Genomic DNA, 20,737 nt, shown 5'->3' with positions numbered 1-20,737 from the left:
AAGCACCTTAAAAATGAATCTTTTGGATGGAATTCTGCAATGCAAAAGGTTAAACAATAACATATCATCACAATGCATAAATTACATTATCTTGCGAGTGTTGGGTTTTTGCATTCTAGATGCCCGTAGAGAGTGCACTGTCCTGGTGTTGACAGTACTCCCCTCTCCCAGGCGCGCTCTAGGGCCTGGTTTATCTGGATTGAGACGATGAAAGTGTCTCACAAGTACTGGAGCATAAACATCAGATGCGGAGACCCATGAATTACTTTCAGGGCCATAACCTTTCCATGAGATTAAGTACCATAGGTTACGCCCTCTCAGTTTAGAGTCCAACACTTTCTTGACTTCATATTCTTCTTCCCCCTGCACTAGAACAGGAGCTGGATGAGGGTGGACCTTTTGGACTTCCTTTTTTAAGAGGGAAGTATGGAACACTGGATGAATCCGTGATGATTTTGGCAATTGTAGTTTATAGGTCACAGGATTGATTTGCTGAAGAACAGTGTAAGGACCTATAAATTTGGGGTTGAACATGTGCTTCTTCTTGAAGTCTATATGTTTTGTGGAAAGCCACACTTTGTCACCAGGTTGATACTGCGGTCCCTCACAATGTTTCTTGTCATACTGCTTTTTGTATTTTTTTTTGGCTTTTTCTAAATGTTGTTGAATCGATTTCTGAGTTTGATGCAAATGTTGAATGATTTCTGACATAGCTGGAGTGAGAGAACTTTCTTGAGGAATTGTGATGGGCAAGGTGTCAGGATGATAGCCAAACAAACCAAAGAAGGGTGTAACACCAGTAGAAGTGTGGAAGGAGTTGTTGTAGGCTAACTCAACTAACCAGAGCATTGATGTCCATGAATTAAGTGCTTTTTCAGCGTAAGCACGTAGGTATTGCTTCAAAGTCTGATTTAGTCTCTCCGTTTGACCATCTGTTTGAGGATGGTGGCTAGTAGATAGGGTAGATGTCACTTGGAGTGTTTTACACCATGTCTTCCAGAAGTTGGAGGCAAATTGCGATCCCCGATCGGAGAGGATCACTTTTGGCAGTCCATGAAGACGAACCACTCTATTCAGTAAGATAGTTGCCAGTTCACTAGAGGTGGGTAATTTCTTACAGGCAATGAAATGTCCATATTTCGTGAGACTATCTACTACCACCAGAATTACTGAATGCTGTTGAACAACTGGCAGACCTGTAATAAAGTCTAAAGAGATGTGTTCCCACGGACGACTTGGGGTTGGGAGTGGGTGTAACAACCCTTTCGGTTTTGAATGACTTGTTTTAGTGCGAGCACAGACTTCGCAGTTGTTTACCATTGTTTTTACATCCTTTGTTAAGGTAGGCCACCAAAAATAGCGTTGGATTAATTCAAGAGTTTTAGGAGTACCAGGGCGACCTGCTGTAGATATAACATGCAACCAATGAAACACTATCTTGCGAAGTTTGGTAGTGGGCACGAACAAACGAGCATCGTGAAAGGGTAATCCTTGCTTGATTGATCTTTTCGGATCTGCTTGGGCCCACGCCTGCCATTTTTCAACAGTGAATGAATTGCGGATGTCTTCAAAGAAATCTTCTGTTATTATGATACATAGGACCTTGTCAGGAGCAATGATAGCTCTGGAGGTTTGAACTGCAGGCAATGTGGTAGACTCTTGGCGGGACAAGGCGTCAGCTTTGCGATTATCTTTACCAGGCCGGAACATACCACAAAATCAAACCCGCAAAAAACAGCATCCAGCGTAATTGCAGAGGAGTCAAAAGTCTGGCAGAACTCATGAATTGAAGATTGCGATGATCAGTATATACTGTGACAGTATATTTAGCTCCCAACAAAAGATGTCTCCATTCTTTAAAGGCGTCACGAATCGCCAGAAGCTCTTTTTCAGCAATGACATAGTTCTGTTCGGCATCGTTCAACTTCCGAGACATGTAAGCTACAGGAAGAAGCTGACCAGTGTCTTTGTTTCGTTGTGACAAGACTGCTCCTATCACCACATCTGAAGCATCAGCTTCCACTATAAAAGGTCGATCCGCATCTGGATGAGTCAAGACTGGGGCAGTGGAGAAAGCTTCTTTCAAAGTTGAAAAGGCTTGGTCTGCTTCTGGGGACCATACAAATTTTTCTTTCTTTCTTAATAACTTAGTAATTGGAGCCACTGTCTGGGAGAAATGATTGATGAACCTCCGGTAAAAATTTGCAAAGCCCAGGAAACATTGTACATCACGAACAGTCTTTGGGATGGGCCATTCAGATACAGCTTTTACTTTCCTTTCTGCCATCACCATACCTTGAGGGGTAAGGATAACCCCTAAAAACTCAACTGTGCTAACATGAAACTCACACTTGGTTAGCTTGCAATATAAATGGTGTTTACGAAGGGCTGCCAAATTTTTCTTGACATGTTGAACATGTTCATTCTCATTGTCTGAGTAAATCAAAATGTCATCAATGTAAACTATGGCAAAGATATCGAGGTACTCTCTAAGAACGTCATTTAAGAAAAATTGAAATGCTGCTGGAGCATTGCACAGACCAAAAGGCATGACGGTGTATTCAAAAAGGCCATATCTTGTTTTGAATGCCGTTTTCCATTCGTCACCCTCTCTCATTCTGACCAAATGGTAAGCACCTCGAAGATCAAGCTTCGTGTAGATTTTTGCTTTCTTTACTTGTTCCAGTAAGACCGGAATTAGAGGCAAAGGATATTTGTTCTTGATGGTGATTTTATTCAAGCCCCTATAGTCAATACAAGTTCGAAGCTCTCCGTTCGCTTTTGGAACAAAAAACAAAGGAGAAGTTGTGGGATACTTAGAGGGGCGGATGAAACCATTCTCTAAGAATTGATCCAAGTATTTTCGTAAATGTTGATTTTCATGTTCTGACAGGGCATACACACGACAGTTGGGAAGTATCCCCCCTGGGACTAGATCAATTTGACAGTCATAAGATCTATGAGGAGGTAAGTTCTCTGCTTCCTTCTCATCAAATACATCTTCATAAGACGAATACTGTTTGGGCAACTGAACTTCTTTCTCTGCGGCGGTAGCTATGTAAGAATGGCGAACTTCCGATTCTTGAGTCCTTTGGAGACAATGTTCTTTACATAGCACTGATGAGAACACGATCTTTCGTTCTGCCCAATTAATCTCTGGATTGTGATGAGTTAACCATGGCAAGCCAAGGATGATCCCATACTGGGGAGCATGGATCACGTCAAGGATGAGTTCCTCTTTATGTTTCTTTCTTTGATTTTTACCTTCACAAATTGTCAAGCGGACAGTCTGAAGAGTTATCGGACCTCCAGTCAAGAGTTTTCCATCAACTGCCTGGATGGTTTCTGGGGTCTTCTTTTCAATACATGGGATCCCCCATGCACGAACCAATTGGGCGTCAACAAAGTTTCCGGTAGCCCCAGAGTCGACTAGAGCCTTTTTGAAATAGGTCTTTTTCTTGACCTGAACTCTTATTCCCAATTTTAGATGTTTGGATTGTGAAGGATCCACGGTGACACCCAAGAGCAACCCTTCTCTGCAACTTGGGTGCTTTACATTTTCCGACTCGACTGATGCATTGGGTGCAACTTTCTGAACTGGGCCTTGCTTGCTCTTTGTTTTGATTGGACAATCTTTGGCGAAATGACCTTTCCGCCCACAATAGAGACATTGCCCATTTTTTCTGCGTAGGTCCTTTTCATCTTTGGTCAAAGGTCTCCTGATGGTTCCAATTTCTACTGGTTCCGACGTTCTTTCTCTCGGAGTTCTTGAGTCTTTGTTATCATGAGCAGGCCAAGAATGTTTTTCAGTCTTTTTACGCATTCCTTTTCGTTTATTTAAACGATGATCAAGCCTCAAGACAAGGTTTATTAAATCTTGACAGTTTGCAGGTTGTGGGTCGATTTGCGCTAAGATGTCTTTTAGCTCCTCTTTGAGTCCCCTGTAAAACAAGGCTGCTTGTTTTTCTTCAGGCCAGGATGTCTCAGCGACCAGCCGATTAAAGTTGGCTAAATATGACACTAAAGTCCTGATTCCCTTGGCGTAAGTCTAATAATTCACGATCTGCTGACTGTGTTACAGTTCTACGATCGAAAACTCTCTCAAATTCACAAACAAAATTTTTCCAGTTGTACAACAGGGGACTATTTTTACGCACAAGAGGAATAGCCCAGGTAGCTGCATCTCCAGACAGATATGACAACAAGAAAGCTACTTTAGACTCGGCATCGGGGAAAGTATGTGGTCTGCAGGTGAAGTGAAGTTCCACTTGAACCAGAAAAGATTGCGCTTTCAAGGGATCACCTGAGAAGCGTTCTGGGGGAGCTAAAGGAATGGCTGAAGAAACATTGAGGGAAATGTTAGTCGGATTACCTCCAGAAGTCTGAGAAGAAGTACCTGGCCAAGACACACCTGTGGGACTTTGTTCTTTCTTCTCAACCTTATTCTGTAACTGACTCACCCTCTCAGCTAGACTATTTGTCAAATCCTTTGATGATACCACTTCTGACTGGAGCTGGGTGATAGCCTTGACTAGCTCGTCCAGTGTGGCCATGCTGAGAACATACACAAACCAGGAGGATAATAATTTGTGGGCTCAATATTCTGTCAGAGTCACCAGATCCTCGGGGTCTGTGCACGTTCCCAACACTTCCACCACAAGACAGCTCCAATACTCTGATTAGATTTATCACAGAGTCTAAGAGAGTCCAAGTGGGGAAAAGGGGATTAGGACGGGAACAGCTGGGAAGGAGACATGTAGGAAGCAAAAGGTTAAAACACAACATCAAAATTACATCTCATGAATTCAGTACCATGCTACAACTTTAAGCTTCGTCTTTTTTCCGAAAAACATAAACAACCCTAGAATAGTCCTAAAACTGACTAGGCTTTAGATGACCGAATACCTGAGGAGGAAACAGGAAAAGTTAAATAGGACTTTCAGATTTGAATACTTTCTTTAGCATGAGAATCAGGAAACACTCTGAGTAATTTCTAAACAACCATATGAATCTCCTTTTAAGAATACATATCAGTAACACACAGCATTACATCTAGAACTCTGGTATTGTTGTGTTCTTCTCAGAAAAAACATTGGGAAGTGAATTGCGCACATTGCAGATTTTTATATGAGTATTAAACACCATAAAGGAATGTGCACCATGAAATCACACAACGTAGATTCAAGGAATAAATCACGCAACGTGTCAACTTGAAATGCTACCAAGAAAATGTCTTAGAATAGTAGCGCACAGTAATTTACATTATTTATACACGAGGAAAGAATTGCGCATCTTGCCGATTCAAATGCCACCATACAAATGCCAAGAAAAGGTAGCGCACAATGAACAACATGAAAAGCACTCAGGGAAAGAATTGCGCGTCTTGTCGATTCAAATGCCACCATGCAAATGCCAAGAAATGGTAGCGCACAATGAATAACATGAAAAAACACTCAAGGAAAGAATCGCGCGTGTTGCCGATTCGAATGCCACAATGTAAATGCCAGAAAATGGTAGCGCACAATGAACAGCATGAATTACACACGAGAAGTGAATTGCGCGTTTCGCCGATTCGAATGCCACCTTGTAATGTCAAGAAAAGGTAGCGCGCAATGAACAACAAAGTTAAATGCTCATGAAACGAGTTGCACGTCTTGCCAACTCGTAAAGCATCATGTAAATGTCAAGAAATATCAGCGCGCAATGAACAACAATGTAATAACGAAGTCAAATCTTTATGGAATAAATTGCGCGTCCTCCCTATTTGCAAACCACCATACAAATGTCAAAAAATGGCAGCGCACAAGTAATCTGTTATTCATTTAAGAATTAAAGTCAAGAATATGAAAATTCTCAATTACGGTGTTGGGAAATGTCCAAACACCGTCTTACCGCCTGGAAACAGTGATCACCAATGATAGATGAGTGCAGAAGACTGGAAAATCCAAATAGGCCTCCGGGACAGGAGCTCAGGAAGAAGCTGCTGCTCTGCACCGGGACCTCTGAATAGTGAGCACTGGAAGTTGGGCTGACTCTCTTTTATAGAGTCTTGGCCCAGCCTAGAACCACGCCCAGGCATGTTGCAGGGAAAGTCTCTAGAAGGCCCTGGAAAGGGACCACACCCTAACACACTCTGAATGTCTGCAGCAATACATTGCAAATGTACAGTATTTATAAGCACCTTAAAAATGAATCTTTTGGATGGAATTCTGCAATGCAAAAGGTTAAACAATAACATATCATCACAATGCATAAATTACATTATCTTGCGAGTGTTGGGTTTTTGCATTCTAGATGCCCGTAGAGCGCGCACTGTCCTGGTGTTGACAAATTCATACAAAAGATTAAAACTAAAGAAAATGCCACGCCCAATAAACACAAACTGAGAGGGGTGCCTTTCAGTGGTATGGAAGACTTGAAAAGAGAACTTGAGGGGTTGTGCAACAAGGGCATCATTAAACCTGACGAATCCTTGTGGTGGCTTTCGCCTTTAGTGGTAGCTGAAAAAAAGGAGGGAATTGAGAGTGTGTATGGATCGCTGGATCTTAGAGCACTTAATAGAGAGATCTGGGTTGATTCACACACACTTCCAAAAATCAACTTATCATCAGGTAGAGTTGGAACCTGAATTGCATCACTTGAATGCATTTGTGTCATCATGGAGAACTTACCAGTATTGCTGAATGTCATTTGGGCTCGCGTCAGGGGCTTCCGTGTTTCAAAGGGTGATGACCAGAATGTTTCAGGGTATAAATAATTTGTCTGTCTTCCAAGAATGTAGTGAGCATGACAGCATCCTCAGACGGGTCCTCACCATTTTTGACTATGCTGGGGTGGTTCTAAATAAAGACACATGTGAATTCTTGAAACATTCAGTCGAATATTTGGGACAACTGATCTCTTGTGAAGTGATCCACCAAAACCAGAATTGATTGATGCAATATTTGAGGCACCACCTCCTGCTGACAAGATTAGCATCAAAACATTCCTGGGACTTTGTGAATTCTATTCATATTTTATTCTGGAGTTTGCATCCAGGGTCATGCCCATTTCTAATCTACTTAAGATCAAGGTGGATTTTATTTGAAGTCCTGATTTTGCTGCAGCATTTTCACATATCAAGCAACAGTTGTCTAGTGTGGGGTGCTCAAACCGTATGATCCCAGCCTAAAGTGTTTCGTAGGTATTATCACAAAAGTCTGGAAAACAAGAGTTTACAGTAGAGTGTGCTTCTGGGGTTCTCATGGACACTGAAATCCACTACTCTGTAATAGAAAAAGAGCTTTTAGCTTGCTAGTGTGCCATTGAGAAATTTAGAAGTTACCTTTCGGGCATTTAGCCTTTCAGACAGACATAAGCTACTTATCACTATTCTCTGTGGTACTAATGCCAAAACCAGTACACCAAGACTTGCTAGATTTATGGCTAGATTGCTCCAATTCCATTTCAATGTAATTCACATATCGGAGCAGAATATCTGTCAAGGTTTCACATCAAAGAAAAGGTTGTGGAAGGAGATGACTGTGAAGATTTGTGTTGTTTAATTGCAGCTGTTGAGGTTGAAAATGTAAGTTGTTCACAGATGTAGAATGGAAAAGTGCCACAGACAATGGTACAGTAATAAAAACAGAAGTCAGGTACATTGCAGATGTATGGCCAAGAGAAAAATTGGTAAATATGCCTATTCAACCTTATTGCAAAATATCTGATGAATTGACCACAGAAGATGGTTTAGTCACTGGATCGGAAGAAGTAGTGCCTCCAGTGGGTTTTAGAAACTTAGGGCCTCATTATGAGTCTGGTGATCAACAGACCACCAGACTCACGATGGGGGTTATGACTGATGAACAGGTTGGTGGCGATCGGACCGCCAAACAACTGCCAGCTCTGCCGGGAACAGTGTTCCAGATGGGCTGAAGGTGGTGAAGTCAGCGCGGCCCTGCTGATTACAACCTGGTTCCCTCTTAGCCTTTTCATGGCAGTTTCAATGCCATGAATAGGCTGGCAGAGGCCAGGTCCAGGGGGCCAGAGGGGGGCCTCCCGCACTGCTTATGCCCATAGCGTCACCCTGCCCAGCTCCCTCGTAATGCAAGGCAGTGCAGGCAGGTCACAGGTCAGCACAGCAGCAGCAGTCCAAGGTGGTCCTGGTGAGTCCTCTCAACAGCGTACTGTGTCCAGCTCCAGGTAAGGTTTCTGGAGTCCCAAGAATGTCTAAATTGTGGGGAAAATTCCCCTGTACTTATACTAAGTTTACAGTGTGTTTTACAATGAGGAGGAGAGGGGGTTCCAACTAGTTACAACTGGTTCTGGGAGTGCCCTTTCTCTCCTCCAGCACAGGCTCCAAACATCAGTGGGGGGTGAACAACCGTATTGTGCGAGGCCAGGGCACAGCTTTTACAAATGCAGGTGTGCCCTGCCTCTCCCTTCTCTCAGCCCAGGAAGGCTATACAATATGTAGATGTACCTCTGTGACACCTCCACCCTCCCTGTGTACAGGCTGTCTGAAAAGTATGCACAAAGCCCCAACAACAGTCTGCCCAGACGTTGATTGGAGGCAAGCTGCAAAACACCAGAGTCATAAGCACAGATAAATGTGCACTTTCTAGAAGTGGCATTTCTGTAATAGTAATACAAAATACAACCACACCAGTAAGCAGCATTTCTTATCACTATCACAACCATACCAAACATGCCTACGCTACCCCTCAAAAATCAGACAATACCCCTTACACATAAGGAAGGGCTTTTCTAATGCAATCCTATGAGAAGGCAGCACTCACAGCAGTGAGACACAAAGTTGGGCTGTATGTCACTACCAGGACAGGCCATGCAACCTGGCACATGTCCTGCCTTCTACATACATGGCACCCTGCCCATAGGGATAGCTCCTGCGTACCTTAGGGGTGACTTACATATAGTAAAAGGGAGTTCTTGGCCTGGCAAGGAAATTTAGATGTCAGGTCCCTGTGGCAGAAAACTGAGCACACAGGCTCTGCGCTAGCAGGCCTGAGATAGGTTTGACAGGCTACTTCAGTGGGTGGTGCAAGGACCACTGCAGGCCCACTAGTAGCAATTAATTTACAGGCCTGGACATAGGGATACCACTTTACAAGGGAATTATAGGTAAATTAAATATGTCAATTAGGTATAAGCCAATCATACTAATTTTACAAGGGAGAGCACTGGCACTTTAGCACTGGTTAGCAGTGAAAAAGTGCTCAGAGTCATAACGTTAGCCAACAAAGGCCAGAAAAATAAGGAGGCAAAAGGCAAAAAGTCTGGGGAATGACCCTGTAAAAGGGCCAGGTCCGGCAGAGGGATTATTATTTTTTACTATGTGGATAGAGAGAGAGATCTGCGAACTACAGAACAGTAAGTCATATTTATTTTACTTGTTTTGGGTGGGAAATGTTATATTTTATTGTTTGTATAAATAGTATGTGATTGTTATTTTGGTTTATGTGTGGTATTTATTTTACTTAATGGATTGAGTTTGTTCTTTGAGCTTTTTGGGTGGTGAGGTTGAGATTTCTCTTGTAAATAATGTATATATTATTTAACATTGAATTTTTATTTAATGTTTAGACTGATGGAATAAAATATTATGTTTACTATTTATAGAAAAAAAGATTTGTAATGTTGGTTAAGATTATGCTATCATTTTTTGTGTATTTTGTAAGTTAGTATTTTTTTTTTTAATATGTTTTTGGCTAATATTTCTAAGTAATCTACTCCTTTGGTGTTTTTGAAGAGTTTTACTTTAACCCTTTTTCTGCCAGGCCTGCCACCCATCAGTGCTATGCCTTTTTCGGATATTTGGGGTAGTTTGTGCTTAGGCCTCCATTATGTTTTGTCTACATCAGCTACCCATGCTAAATTTGCATCCTTCTTTTCCAACAACCTGGAGATTCTAAAGGACAAAGAAATTAGCCACAATAGAACAACATTTTATTATTAGGGGGAACATTTAGGAAAAAGTGCTGCAGAAGAAAGTGTCTGGATTTTTTTCCTTCTATAGGACATCAACAAAAGGTTTGCGGTGCTAAAATCACCATCTTCCCAGCTTTCAGGAACAGGCAGACTTGATTCAGAAAAACAGTTTTTTTGCCACAGTTCTGGCATTTTACTTGGAGCCCATTTTTCCCTATATTTTGTGCTTACAATCTCTTTCCAGCTTGTGGTGGAAAAAGGTGTGAAACACATGGTAGATCCCAGAAAGCTATACATTTCTGAAAACTAGACAACATTATGAATTCAGCAAGGGTTCATTTGTCTAGATCAGTAGTTCCCAACATGTGGTCCGGGGACCCCTGGGGGTCCGCAATGCCTTCTCAGGGGGTCCACGAGAGCCTAGAAAATAAAAAAATATTAACAAATATGGATAAATTAGGTCCCCAGCTTCCAGTAATGACTCAGGCGGGGGTCCCTGGATTCCAATTATGATTCAGTGGGGGTCCCTGGGTTCCATTAATGTTAAAGTGGGGGTCCACAGAAATCAAAAGGTTGGGAACCACTGGTCTAGATTCTCCATGGTTTTCTTAAAGAAAATAAGGGCCTTATTAAGAGGCTGGTGGTCTTCGGACAGCCACATTGCAAGGTTGGCGGGTAGGCCCGCCAACCTACCGCCATCTCCACCAGGGTCAGTGATCCCAATTGGCTGACGGCGGTCCTGGTCGTAATCAGCCAGGGTGGCGCTGAACTCAGAGCTGGCCTGCTGATTACAACCTTGTTCTCCGCCAGATTTTTCATGGCTGTCTGACTGCCCGGAAAAGGCTGGCAGAGAACAGGTGCAGGGGTCTCCCTGCCCAGCACCCTCGAAATGCACCCTGTCTGCCATTTCAAGGGTGCTGGTGCCCCCTGTGTGTGGCAGCACTGCAGCCGGCTCTATTATGAGCCGGCGACAGTGCTGCAGCACCTTTCCCACTGGGCTGACCTTTCCACCTGTCAGCCCAGTGGGAAAGTCATAATGGGGCCGGAGGAGAGGTCACAAGCAGTGTGGCATCCTCCCTTTCAGAAGTTTGGCGGATGGATGTGTCCATCCGTCAAACTCATAATCAGCCCCTTAGTGTTGAAATAAAGAAAATATTGAAAATGAGTAGGAAAAAATGGTCATATGTGACAACGTTGCCATTTGTAACTTCTCATTACGATGGTTGATTTACAAAAGCAATATAACATTACATCTGCTAGACCCTTCAGCTTGTGGGGATACATAGGGTTTGTGGGTTTTCCAAGAATTTGAGATACCCAGAGCCAATAACTGAGCTGCACCTTGCAATGTTTTTTTATTGTGTACCGGGTAGACAGTAATTTATATGATAAAATATACTGTTGCGTAGGTTCTCATTATTCTAATGAGACTACTGGATTTGAGCAGCAGAATTGCCTGCGGTGTGGGAGACTGAGTCTTAACCCACTACAGGTTACACCTGTCGCCCCAATCCGGGTTTTGCTCCGGCTAACTAGCAGTGCCTTATCTCTACCCAAGAGCGGGGATGATTGGGCAGCCGAGGACATGACACAATTGATTCCTCAGGGAAATCGTGGTCACTCAGATCTGATCCATTTCTCTCAGTAACATTAGTCTCACATTTACATGGACAAGCAGAGGCAGTATATGTTTCAGTAAGGGTTTAATGAAGCAACTGCATCTTAAACAATAAAGCATGCACTGCAATAACCAGGATGATAAAGCTTGACAGGATTAAAATTGTGACAAGGAGAGTGAAGCATAGAAATAACGCCATCATATTGTCACTAGAGTTAATAGACTAATTCCTATCTAGGCTATATTGGAGCACAGCATGTTAAGCTCTAGTTCTGCCCTTCAGGTTCCCCTGGGAAGGCATCATCCTCCATACCTGAGCAAGGCCTGAAGTCTGCATAAGCAGCTGTAGCTAAGCGTTTAGCAATCAGCATACAGTCATGGTTATCTGGCTGGAATTTCCCCCTAAAGTGTATTGGACAGGGAGGTGTTTTTATAATAAAACATCTGATGTTCTGAGAAAATGTCCCTATGTAAGGATGTGAATGCTTCTATGAATACCAGAGACAAACTGTTACCACGTTTACCAGCAAACTATCTTACTGCAGCCTTGAGAGAAACACAGAGTGAAAGAAAGGTCTTGTTTAAGAACACAGTGCTTGCCTAGGCAAAGAACAGCTAGATAGAGAGAAATGAAACAAGACCGCAAATGTGGCTATTGCTAAAATTATAAACAAAGCTGAATAAAATATATCTAGGTTAAAGTGCACAGTGGCAGGCCTAGTGTGCTAATATAACGTGCATGGAGCTATAACTAAAATGGCTACACAACAATACGTGTGGAAATGAGGTATCAAGGAAACCAATATAGTTTTGAAATGGGCACAATATATGGATTTTAGAAGCAGTGGCTGTTTGCAGATCTCTAAATATGTGGGTACCCAAACTAGCATGTAAATCAGAGTGCATTTCTCAAAAAGACTTCTTTCATTTGGAAGTCGCAAATGCAAAGAAATCCAATTGGTAATAACACTTGTTCTACTATTCTGTGTTCCTCTAAGTCTCAATATAAAAATTGTATCTCAATTGTGTGGGTAGGCCTAGTGCCCGCGACAGCAAAAGGCCCAAAATGCACCATGGACACCAACTTTTTAACTGAAAAATTAGCCTTTTTTTTGCAATGTGCCTAGCTGTGGATCTTGGGCCCTAGCTCAGCCAGCACCTAGGGAAACCTAGCAAACCTGTACATCTTTTAAAGCTAAACACCTATTGGAATTTAGGAAGGGGTGAAATGCTTGGCTCTCACTAGGTTGTGTTACCCAGAATCCCTTGCAAACCTGAAATGTTGACTAAAAAACACATTTTCCTTCCATTTCTGTGATGGAAAGTTCAGGAATCAGTGGGGAGCCACAAATGTCCTTCCACCCAACATTTCCCCAAGTCTTCTGATAAAAATGGCACTACACTTGTGTGGGTAGGCTTAGTGCCCGTGACAGGGAGCAGCCCAAAACGCAACGTGAACACATCACATTTTTTCACTGAAAACTGACTCGATTTTTGCAGTGAGCCTAGCTGTGGATTTAGGGCCCTAGCTCAGCTGGCACATAGGAAAATCTAGCAAACCTGCACATTTTAAAAAACTAGACACCTAAGAAAATCTGGGCTGTGGTGACTTGTGTGGCTCTCATCAGGCTGTGATACCCAGAATTCCTTGCAAACCTCACTCTTTAACTAAAAACAAATTTTCCTCACATTTATGTGATGGAAAGTTCGGGAATATGCGGACAGCCGTAAACTTCCCCAGTGATATAGATGGTACCTTGCTTGTGTGGCTGGGCCTAGTGCCTGTGACAGAACAAATCAAGCCAAGGTCAGTGAGGGTCCCATTGACCCCATTGATCTTAATTTGATCCGTTCCTGTGGGAAAGCATCTTTATTGGGACAAGTGGGGAAATGCTAGGTGGTAGGAATTTTGTGGATTCCACCTGATTCTTGAAACAGCAACACATGGGAATTTGTGATTTTAGTCAAATTATGTGATTTGAGAAGCACATCATCCTGGGTGTCTGGCTCTCAGAAGCTTGGTAGGTTTTCTTGGGTGGCCGCTGAGCCCAGGCCCAAAAATTGCAGCTACAGTTGTTGTTGCCATATTGCATCTTGGACCCTGCACATTTGAGGGCACGAGGCCCACCCACACAGGTGAGGTACCATTTTTATTAGGAGATATGTGGGAACTCTGTGTTGCATGATGTTTGAGGCTCCCAGCAGATTCCAGTACTTTGAGGGATACACGTGAACCGCCCTGGAGTCCCCCTTGATTCTAATTTACAAAAATATCTAGAGTTGGTAGATTTCTCTAGAGATGATGTACACAATGGCAGAAAAAGACAAATTTTACTAAACAACCATCTAATCCTTAAGTACGCACACATACTGATTTGATTCGACAGGAGGGTAAGTGAAAGGTTCAAAATGTAAATTTTATTAACAAGAGATTTCACAAGAATGAAACACACTGTTAATAATTGAAAGTTCAAAACACGTAATCAATGACCGACTGCTTCTGAGCTCTAAAGGCTTGACAAGGTATAAACTACTTTACAGGCCATTCACACACCTTTAATGTGTGACACACACACAACCATTCACACTGCCAGCCACTGGCCCAGCACATTCCAACACTCACATCAACAGACAGCACCATTCAAGGGCCCATCACTTTCATATGTCCACATGACTGACACAGCAATCGAACTGGCTGGCAGCTGACAGAGTGTGTGGACTGGTGTTTGGCTGGAAATATATGCAGGTATTAAATAGCAGCAAGTCACTATACACACACTACGAGCCAAATGCCATTGCACACAAACCATTAGCCAAGGGCCAGGCACACACACCACCAGCCAAGGGCCAGACCACGCAGACTGCCAGCCAAGAGCCAGGCTGCACACACCAACAACCAAATGCCAGTCCACAAATACTGCCAGCCCACACTGCCAGCCAAACGCCTTCCACGCACACTGCCAGCCAAGTGCCAGTTCACACACACTGCCAGCCAAGCACCAGTCCGCACACACTGGCAATACATTTTTTTAAAGAAAAAATAAACACAAACCAGTTTGAAGGAGATAAAAAAACAAATAGGACTACACACACAACAGGTCTAACTAAATACATCAAACTACTACCAACCATAAAACTAAACTAAAAATATAAAATGATGCAGGCCAATCAGTTCACTTTTACTCTCACGGTTGCTTCCAATACTTCAGTTGTGTATGGTACTAATTAAAACATGTGGGCACACACACAGCCTAGGAATAGAAAGACACTTGGGACAGTACATACAGCTCTGCTTCCGCATGCCTATTTGAACAGACTCTATGTCTCCTACAGGGAACGTTCTTTTGGGGCATGGGAGGAATGTAATCAGGAAAGTGGTGATCTTTCAATCTAGCCACATCCTTAACCAGTCCAACTCTAGGAACACTTGGGTGCTCAATTACAACAATGCTGCCTATCTCAGACAACTGAAACTGAACAAAGGTCATCTTTGAATCTGGAGAACAATACTTGAATACAACATAAGCATTGAAGGTTTCTAAATTAAACAAATGGACAGCCAACTTCTTATATGAAATGTATGATTTACAAACAACAGTGTAAGACCTCTGATCTACTCTACCTATGCAACCCATGTGCTTATTGTAGTCTAATATTCACACAGGTTTGTGCACTTCAGCAACCTGACCCTAAACAGTCACAGGTGATGTACTTTCATCATCAATGGTTATCACCATGTAGACATCTCTCCTGTCTGAAGATTTCACAGCTAGAAGTTCATCACTAATGCACTGCAATGTCCCCTCTAAAGGGTTTTTACATACAAGCTCCTTAGGGTAACCTTTAAGTTTAGGGTGGATTGTGCCACAAACAACAGTGCCCACTTTGAACAACTCCTTTAACAACTGTACACCAGTGTAGAAATTATCTATGTATAAACTGTGACCTTTGTTAAAAATTCCTTTACCAAGTTCCCACACAATTTTCTCACTGACTAAAAAAATTGGCAGAGGACCCGGGGGTCATTAGGACAATTCTTACCAGTGTACACCCTTAAATTACAGACATATCCAGTACTACTCTCAGACAGTATGTAAATCTTCATTCCATAATGTGCCCTCTTGCTGGGAATATACTGCCTAAAAACCAAACTGGCCTTGAACAGGACCGAAGACTCATCCACAACTATTTCTTTCCCTGGAGCATAGATCTCTGAAATGCAACCTACACAATGATCAAGGGAATGACAAATCTTGAGGAGACAGTCACAATCAGGGTGATCCGGTGGCAATGCTGAAGCATTATCAACAAAATGCACCATCTGAAGCACAAGCAAATACCGATCATGACTCCTGGTTGAAGAAATATAACAGTTGCCATCAAGGGACTAGAAGGTCAATATGAAGAGATGGACAGTTTCCCATTCAAGCCCATCAAAAACATTACACCCAAGAACTTCTTCAAATCACCCAGATTTGTGGGAGTCCACCGGGCAGCTCTAGAATGGGGATTTTATGGGGCACTGTTGTCCCGCAAATATTGTTCAGCATACAAATTAGTATGGTCAAGAATCTCATCCAAAAAATAATCATCCATAAATAACTGAAAGAAATTAAGAGGCAAAAACTTTTCAGTATTGACTGTACACCCTGCAACATCAGTAAAGGCAGGCAACACTGGCTGCACCATGTTTGGGGCATCCCAGACTCAGCACCTCCAATGAGAAGCCTTTTCACCACAGGCTATAATCCAGATGATTCTTGATGCATGATCAACATATCAGTGCCCTCCCCTAAAAGAGGCGCTTCCTTTGCACTGAGAGTGGATTCTTCTCGCACAGAAAAGTTACTGCCAGAATCATGGACTTCCTCCTGTGCAACAAATGGAGAGTCAGTCTCAGAACCATGGTCAGAGGAAGAATCGAAAAGCAAACTAACAATTTGCTGAGCAGTAATCCTGTGGCTAGCCAAACAATGACTAATAAAAGGTAGATAACAAATAAGTCAAAAATAACCAACATTGTGTAAAATAAGTAAAAAACAAAGCGTGGTTTATCAAATGGAAATTAAAACTACTGGTTCATAGTAATCTTGAAGGAAAAGTCAATCAGTCAATCAGTACAAAGCACACAAAGATCTAAATGCTCAGAAACTATGCCACTCACATGCCAGAGACAGCTAGCCTGAGGATCACCTGCACCTACTCTGCACAGCAAGCACCAACGATATCCACTAGAAAGGAAAAACAAAATTACCCACAAGACAACACAATATACCTCTTGCACAAATCCGAAGAAAATTTGACACACAATAAAACAGAAGCTAAATATGCTGTAATTATTACACCATTTTAAAAAAACACATTCATGCAGGGAAATGACACTCATTTGAAATAAACAATACTGTTAGAAATGGGGTCTTTGGTTGGCCGTTAGGTTACCCGGTCCAAGCAAGGACCCTTACTCTAGTCCGGGTAAAAGAGAATCACCCTCCACCCTCAGCTAACCCCCGCTCACCCCTTTGGTAGCTTGGCACGAGCAGGCACGCTTAACTTCTGAGCACAAGGTGTAAAGTATTTGTACCAACACTCACAGTAACTCAATGAAACATCTACAAAATGACACAACACAGGTTTAGAAAAATAGAAAATAGTTATTGAAACAAAACAAGACCAAAACAACAAAAATCCACAATACACAAGTCAAGTTATCAATTAAAAAGCAAAAAGAGTCTTCATGCAGTTTTAAACACAACGCTAACACTGTTAGCGTGAAAATGTGCCTGGGTGTGTCAAAAATAACCCCGCACGGGCGAGTGTGCGTCAAAAAGGGCTTGCGATGCATCAATATCACTCACAAGCGAGACCTTGCATCGTTTCTCCTTCAGTCGGGTCGGCGTGCGTTGTTTCTTCTCTCTGCAGGAGGGCGATGCATCGATCCAGTCAGCACTCTTGGATCCGGGCAGGCCTTGCGTCATTTTTACGCTGCCAGCAATGGTTGCATTAGAATTCCAGCCACACGATGGTCCGAAAACCACGCAGCGTGGGTTGCGATCTCACCAGTCTCCGTCAGCGATGTTGCGCGTCGTTTCTCCAGCCGCAGGAATCGATCTACCAGCCGCACAACAGGCCAGCGTCAATTTCAGCCGCGAAGCCGGTGGCGCATCGATTTTTCAGCTGCGGATCGGAGTTGCGTCGATCCTTTCCCCTGCACGGCGGTCTGTGCGTGGATTTCTCACTCTTGTCCTGCCAGCTTCTCCTTTCAGGGCCCCAGGAACTGGATGGGCACCACTTGGCAGAGTAGGCTCCAGGTGCTGGAACAGAGAAGTCTTTGCTGTCCCTGAGACTTCAAACAACAGGAGGCAAGCTCTAAATCAAACCCTCAGAGAGTTCTTCACAAGAAGGAAGGCACACAAAGTCCAGTCTTTGTCCTCTAACACAGGCAAAAGCAGCAACTGCAGGATAGCTCCACAAAGCACAGTCACAGGGAGGGCAGCTCTTCTTCCTCAGCTCTTCTCCAGGCAATGGTTCCTCTTGATTTCCAGAAGTGTTCTAAAGTCTGTGGTTTTGGGTGCCCTTCTTACAACCATTTTGCCCTTTGAAGTAGGCCTACTTCAAAGAAAGGTCTCTCTTCTTTGTGAAATCCTGCCTTGCCCAGGCCAGGCCCCAGACACACACCAGAGGGCTGGAGACTGCATTGTGTGAGGGCAAGCAAAGCCCTTTCAGGTGTGAGTGACCACTCCTCCCCTCTCTCCTAGAACAGATGGCTTATCAGGAAATGCAGACTACACCCCAGCTCCCTTTGTGTCACTGTCTAGTGAGAGGTGCAACCAGCCCAACTGCGAAACTTACCCAGACAGGGAATCTACAAACAGGCAAAGTCACAGAAATGGTTTAAGCAAGAAAATGCTCACTTTCTAAAAGTGACATTTTCAAACACACAATCTTAAAATCAACTTTACTAAAAGATGTATTTTTAAAGAGTGAGTTCAGCGAACCCAATCTCCACGTCTATCCGCTCCCAAAAGAATTCACACTTTAATCATATTTAAAGGTAGCCCCCATGTTAACCTATGAGAGGGACAGGCCTTGCAACAGTGAAAAACTAATTTAGCACTATTTCACTGTCAGGACATATAAAACACATTACTATGGTCCTCATTACAACCCAGGCGATCAGTGTTAAAGTGGCAGTAATACCGCCAACAGGCCGGCGGTAAATAAAATGGGATTTTGACCATGGCGGTTACCGCCATCCAAGACCACCACTTTAACACACCGATCGCCAGGGTGGTAACGGCCGCTGGCTGGAGTCTTCGTTCTCCAGCCTGGTGGCCGTCACAATCCCACCCTCAGGATTACGACCCGGCCTACGGTCATGGTTTTTGTGCCAATCTTACCGCCATGAAAACCATGGTGGTAGGCACTATCAGTGCCAGGGAATCCCTTCCCTGGTACTGATAGGGGTCCCCTGCCCCCTCCCCCCCAGAGTACACCCCCACCCTCCTCCTCACTCTCCTGCCCCTGCACATATACACACCCACACGCAAACCCATATACACACATGCGCACACGCATACCCACCACCACCCACACATGCACGCATACATACCCACACACCGCAACACACACCAACATACCTTGTCACACACATGCATTCACAACACACAACATTCACAATCACTCATTCACGCATGCATCCTACGCGACTCACACCCGCATGCACGCATACCAAAACATACACCCCCCCACATACACACAACACCCCCCACCCCACTCTACGGTCAGAGAACCCAACATACCTGCTTGCAGGGGGCCCTCCCAGCTGGAGACCGTCAGCGGCACGCTGTGAGCACCACCGTCCTCCAACAAAACACTGCCCGGCTGTATCATTGGTCATGATACTGTCGGTGGTGTTTTGCTGGCGAGGCGGTGCTGCTATCAGCAGCGCTGCCTTACCGCCGTCCGCCACCATGAATTCTGGTGGAATACCATTGGCAGTCATGATACGCGTAGACAGCTGGTAGCCACGGCGGCGGTATGGTGGCGGCTGTTGCTGTGGCGGTAGGCGGTCAATACCGCCAATGTTGTAATGAGGACCTATATGTCCTACCTTAACCATGCACTTCACCCTGCTCTGGCGCTGCCTAGGGCCTACCTTAGGGGTGTCTTACATGTAAGAAATGGGAAGGTTTAGGCCTGGTGAGTGGGTGCACTTGCCAAGTCGAATTTACAGTTTAACACTGCACACACAGACACTGCAGTGGCAGGTCTGAGCCATGGTTACAGAGCTACTAATGTGGGTGGCACAACCAGTGCTGCAGGTCCACTAGTAGCATTTGATTTATAGGCACTGGGCACCTCTAGTGCACTGTTCTAGGGACTTACTAGTAAATCAAATAGGACAGTCATGGATGAACTCATTACATACACATTTTGTATAGGAACACTTGCACATTAGCACTGGTTAGCAGTGTAACAAAAACAGCAAAAACAGAGCCCAGCACACATTAACAACCTGGGAAACAGACGCAAAAACTTCAGGGAGACCACGCCAAAGATGAAAAGTCTAACACGTGTCCCCCCAGCTGAAAGTGGGGAGCAACTACCCAACCTCATGGGAGTTCTCATCATTAAAGCGGAAGAATCTGGACAGACCATCAGCATTGGTGTGTTCTTTACTAGGGCGCTTTTCCACCATAAAGTCCATCCCCTGTAAGGAAATGGACCACCTCAACAGTTTTGGATTCTCACCCGTCATCTGCGTTAACCATCTGAGGGGCATGTGGTCGATCTGAACCCTGAAGTGATTCCCAAACAAGTAGGGTCTTAGCTTCTTCAGCACCCAGACCACAGCAAACGCTTACCGTTCTATGGCACTCCACCTGCGATCCCTGGTAAGTAACCTCCTGCTACGGGTTGATCTAGGCCCTCTTCATTAAGCTGTGAGAGCACTGCTCCAATACCATATTATGAGGCGTCTGTTTGCACAACAAACTCCTTGGAGTAGTCAGGTGCCTTCAGCAAAAGTGCTGTGCACATGGCAGCCTTCAGGGCATCAAAATCGGTCTGGCAAGCCTCTGTCCAGATCACCTTCTTTGGTTGCTTCTTAGAAGTCAACTCAGTCAAGGGGGTAACAATGTTACCATATCCCTAGACAAACCTCCTTTAGTAGCCAGTGAGACCTAAAAA

This window comes from Pleurodeles waltl, chromosome 3_1 (assembly GCF_031143425.1).
Source record: "Pleurodeles waltl isolate 20211129_DDA chromosome 3_1, aPleWal1.hap1.20221129, whole genome shotgun sequence".
Lineage (NCBI taxonomy): Eukaryota > Metazoa > Chordata > Amphibia > Caudata > Salamandridae > Pleurodeles > Pleurodeles waltl.
Note: the sequence above shows the minus strand (reverse complement) of the source record.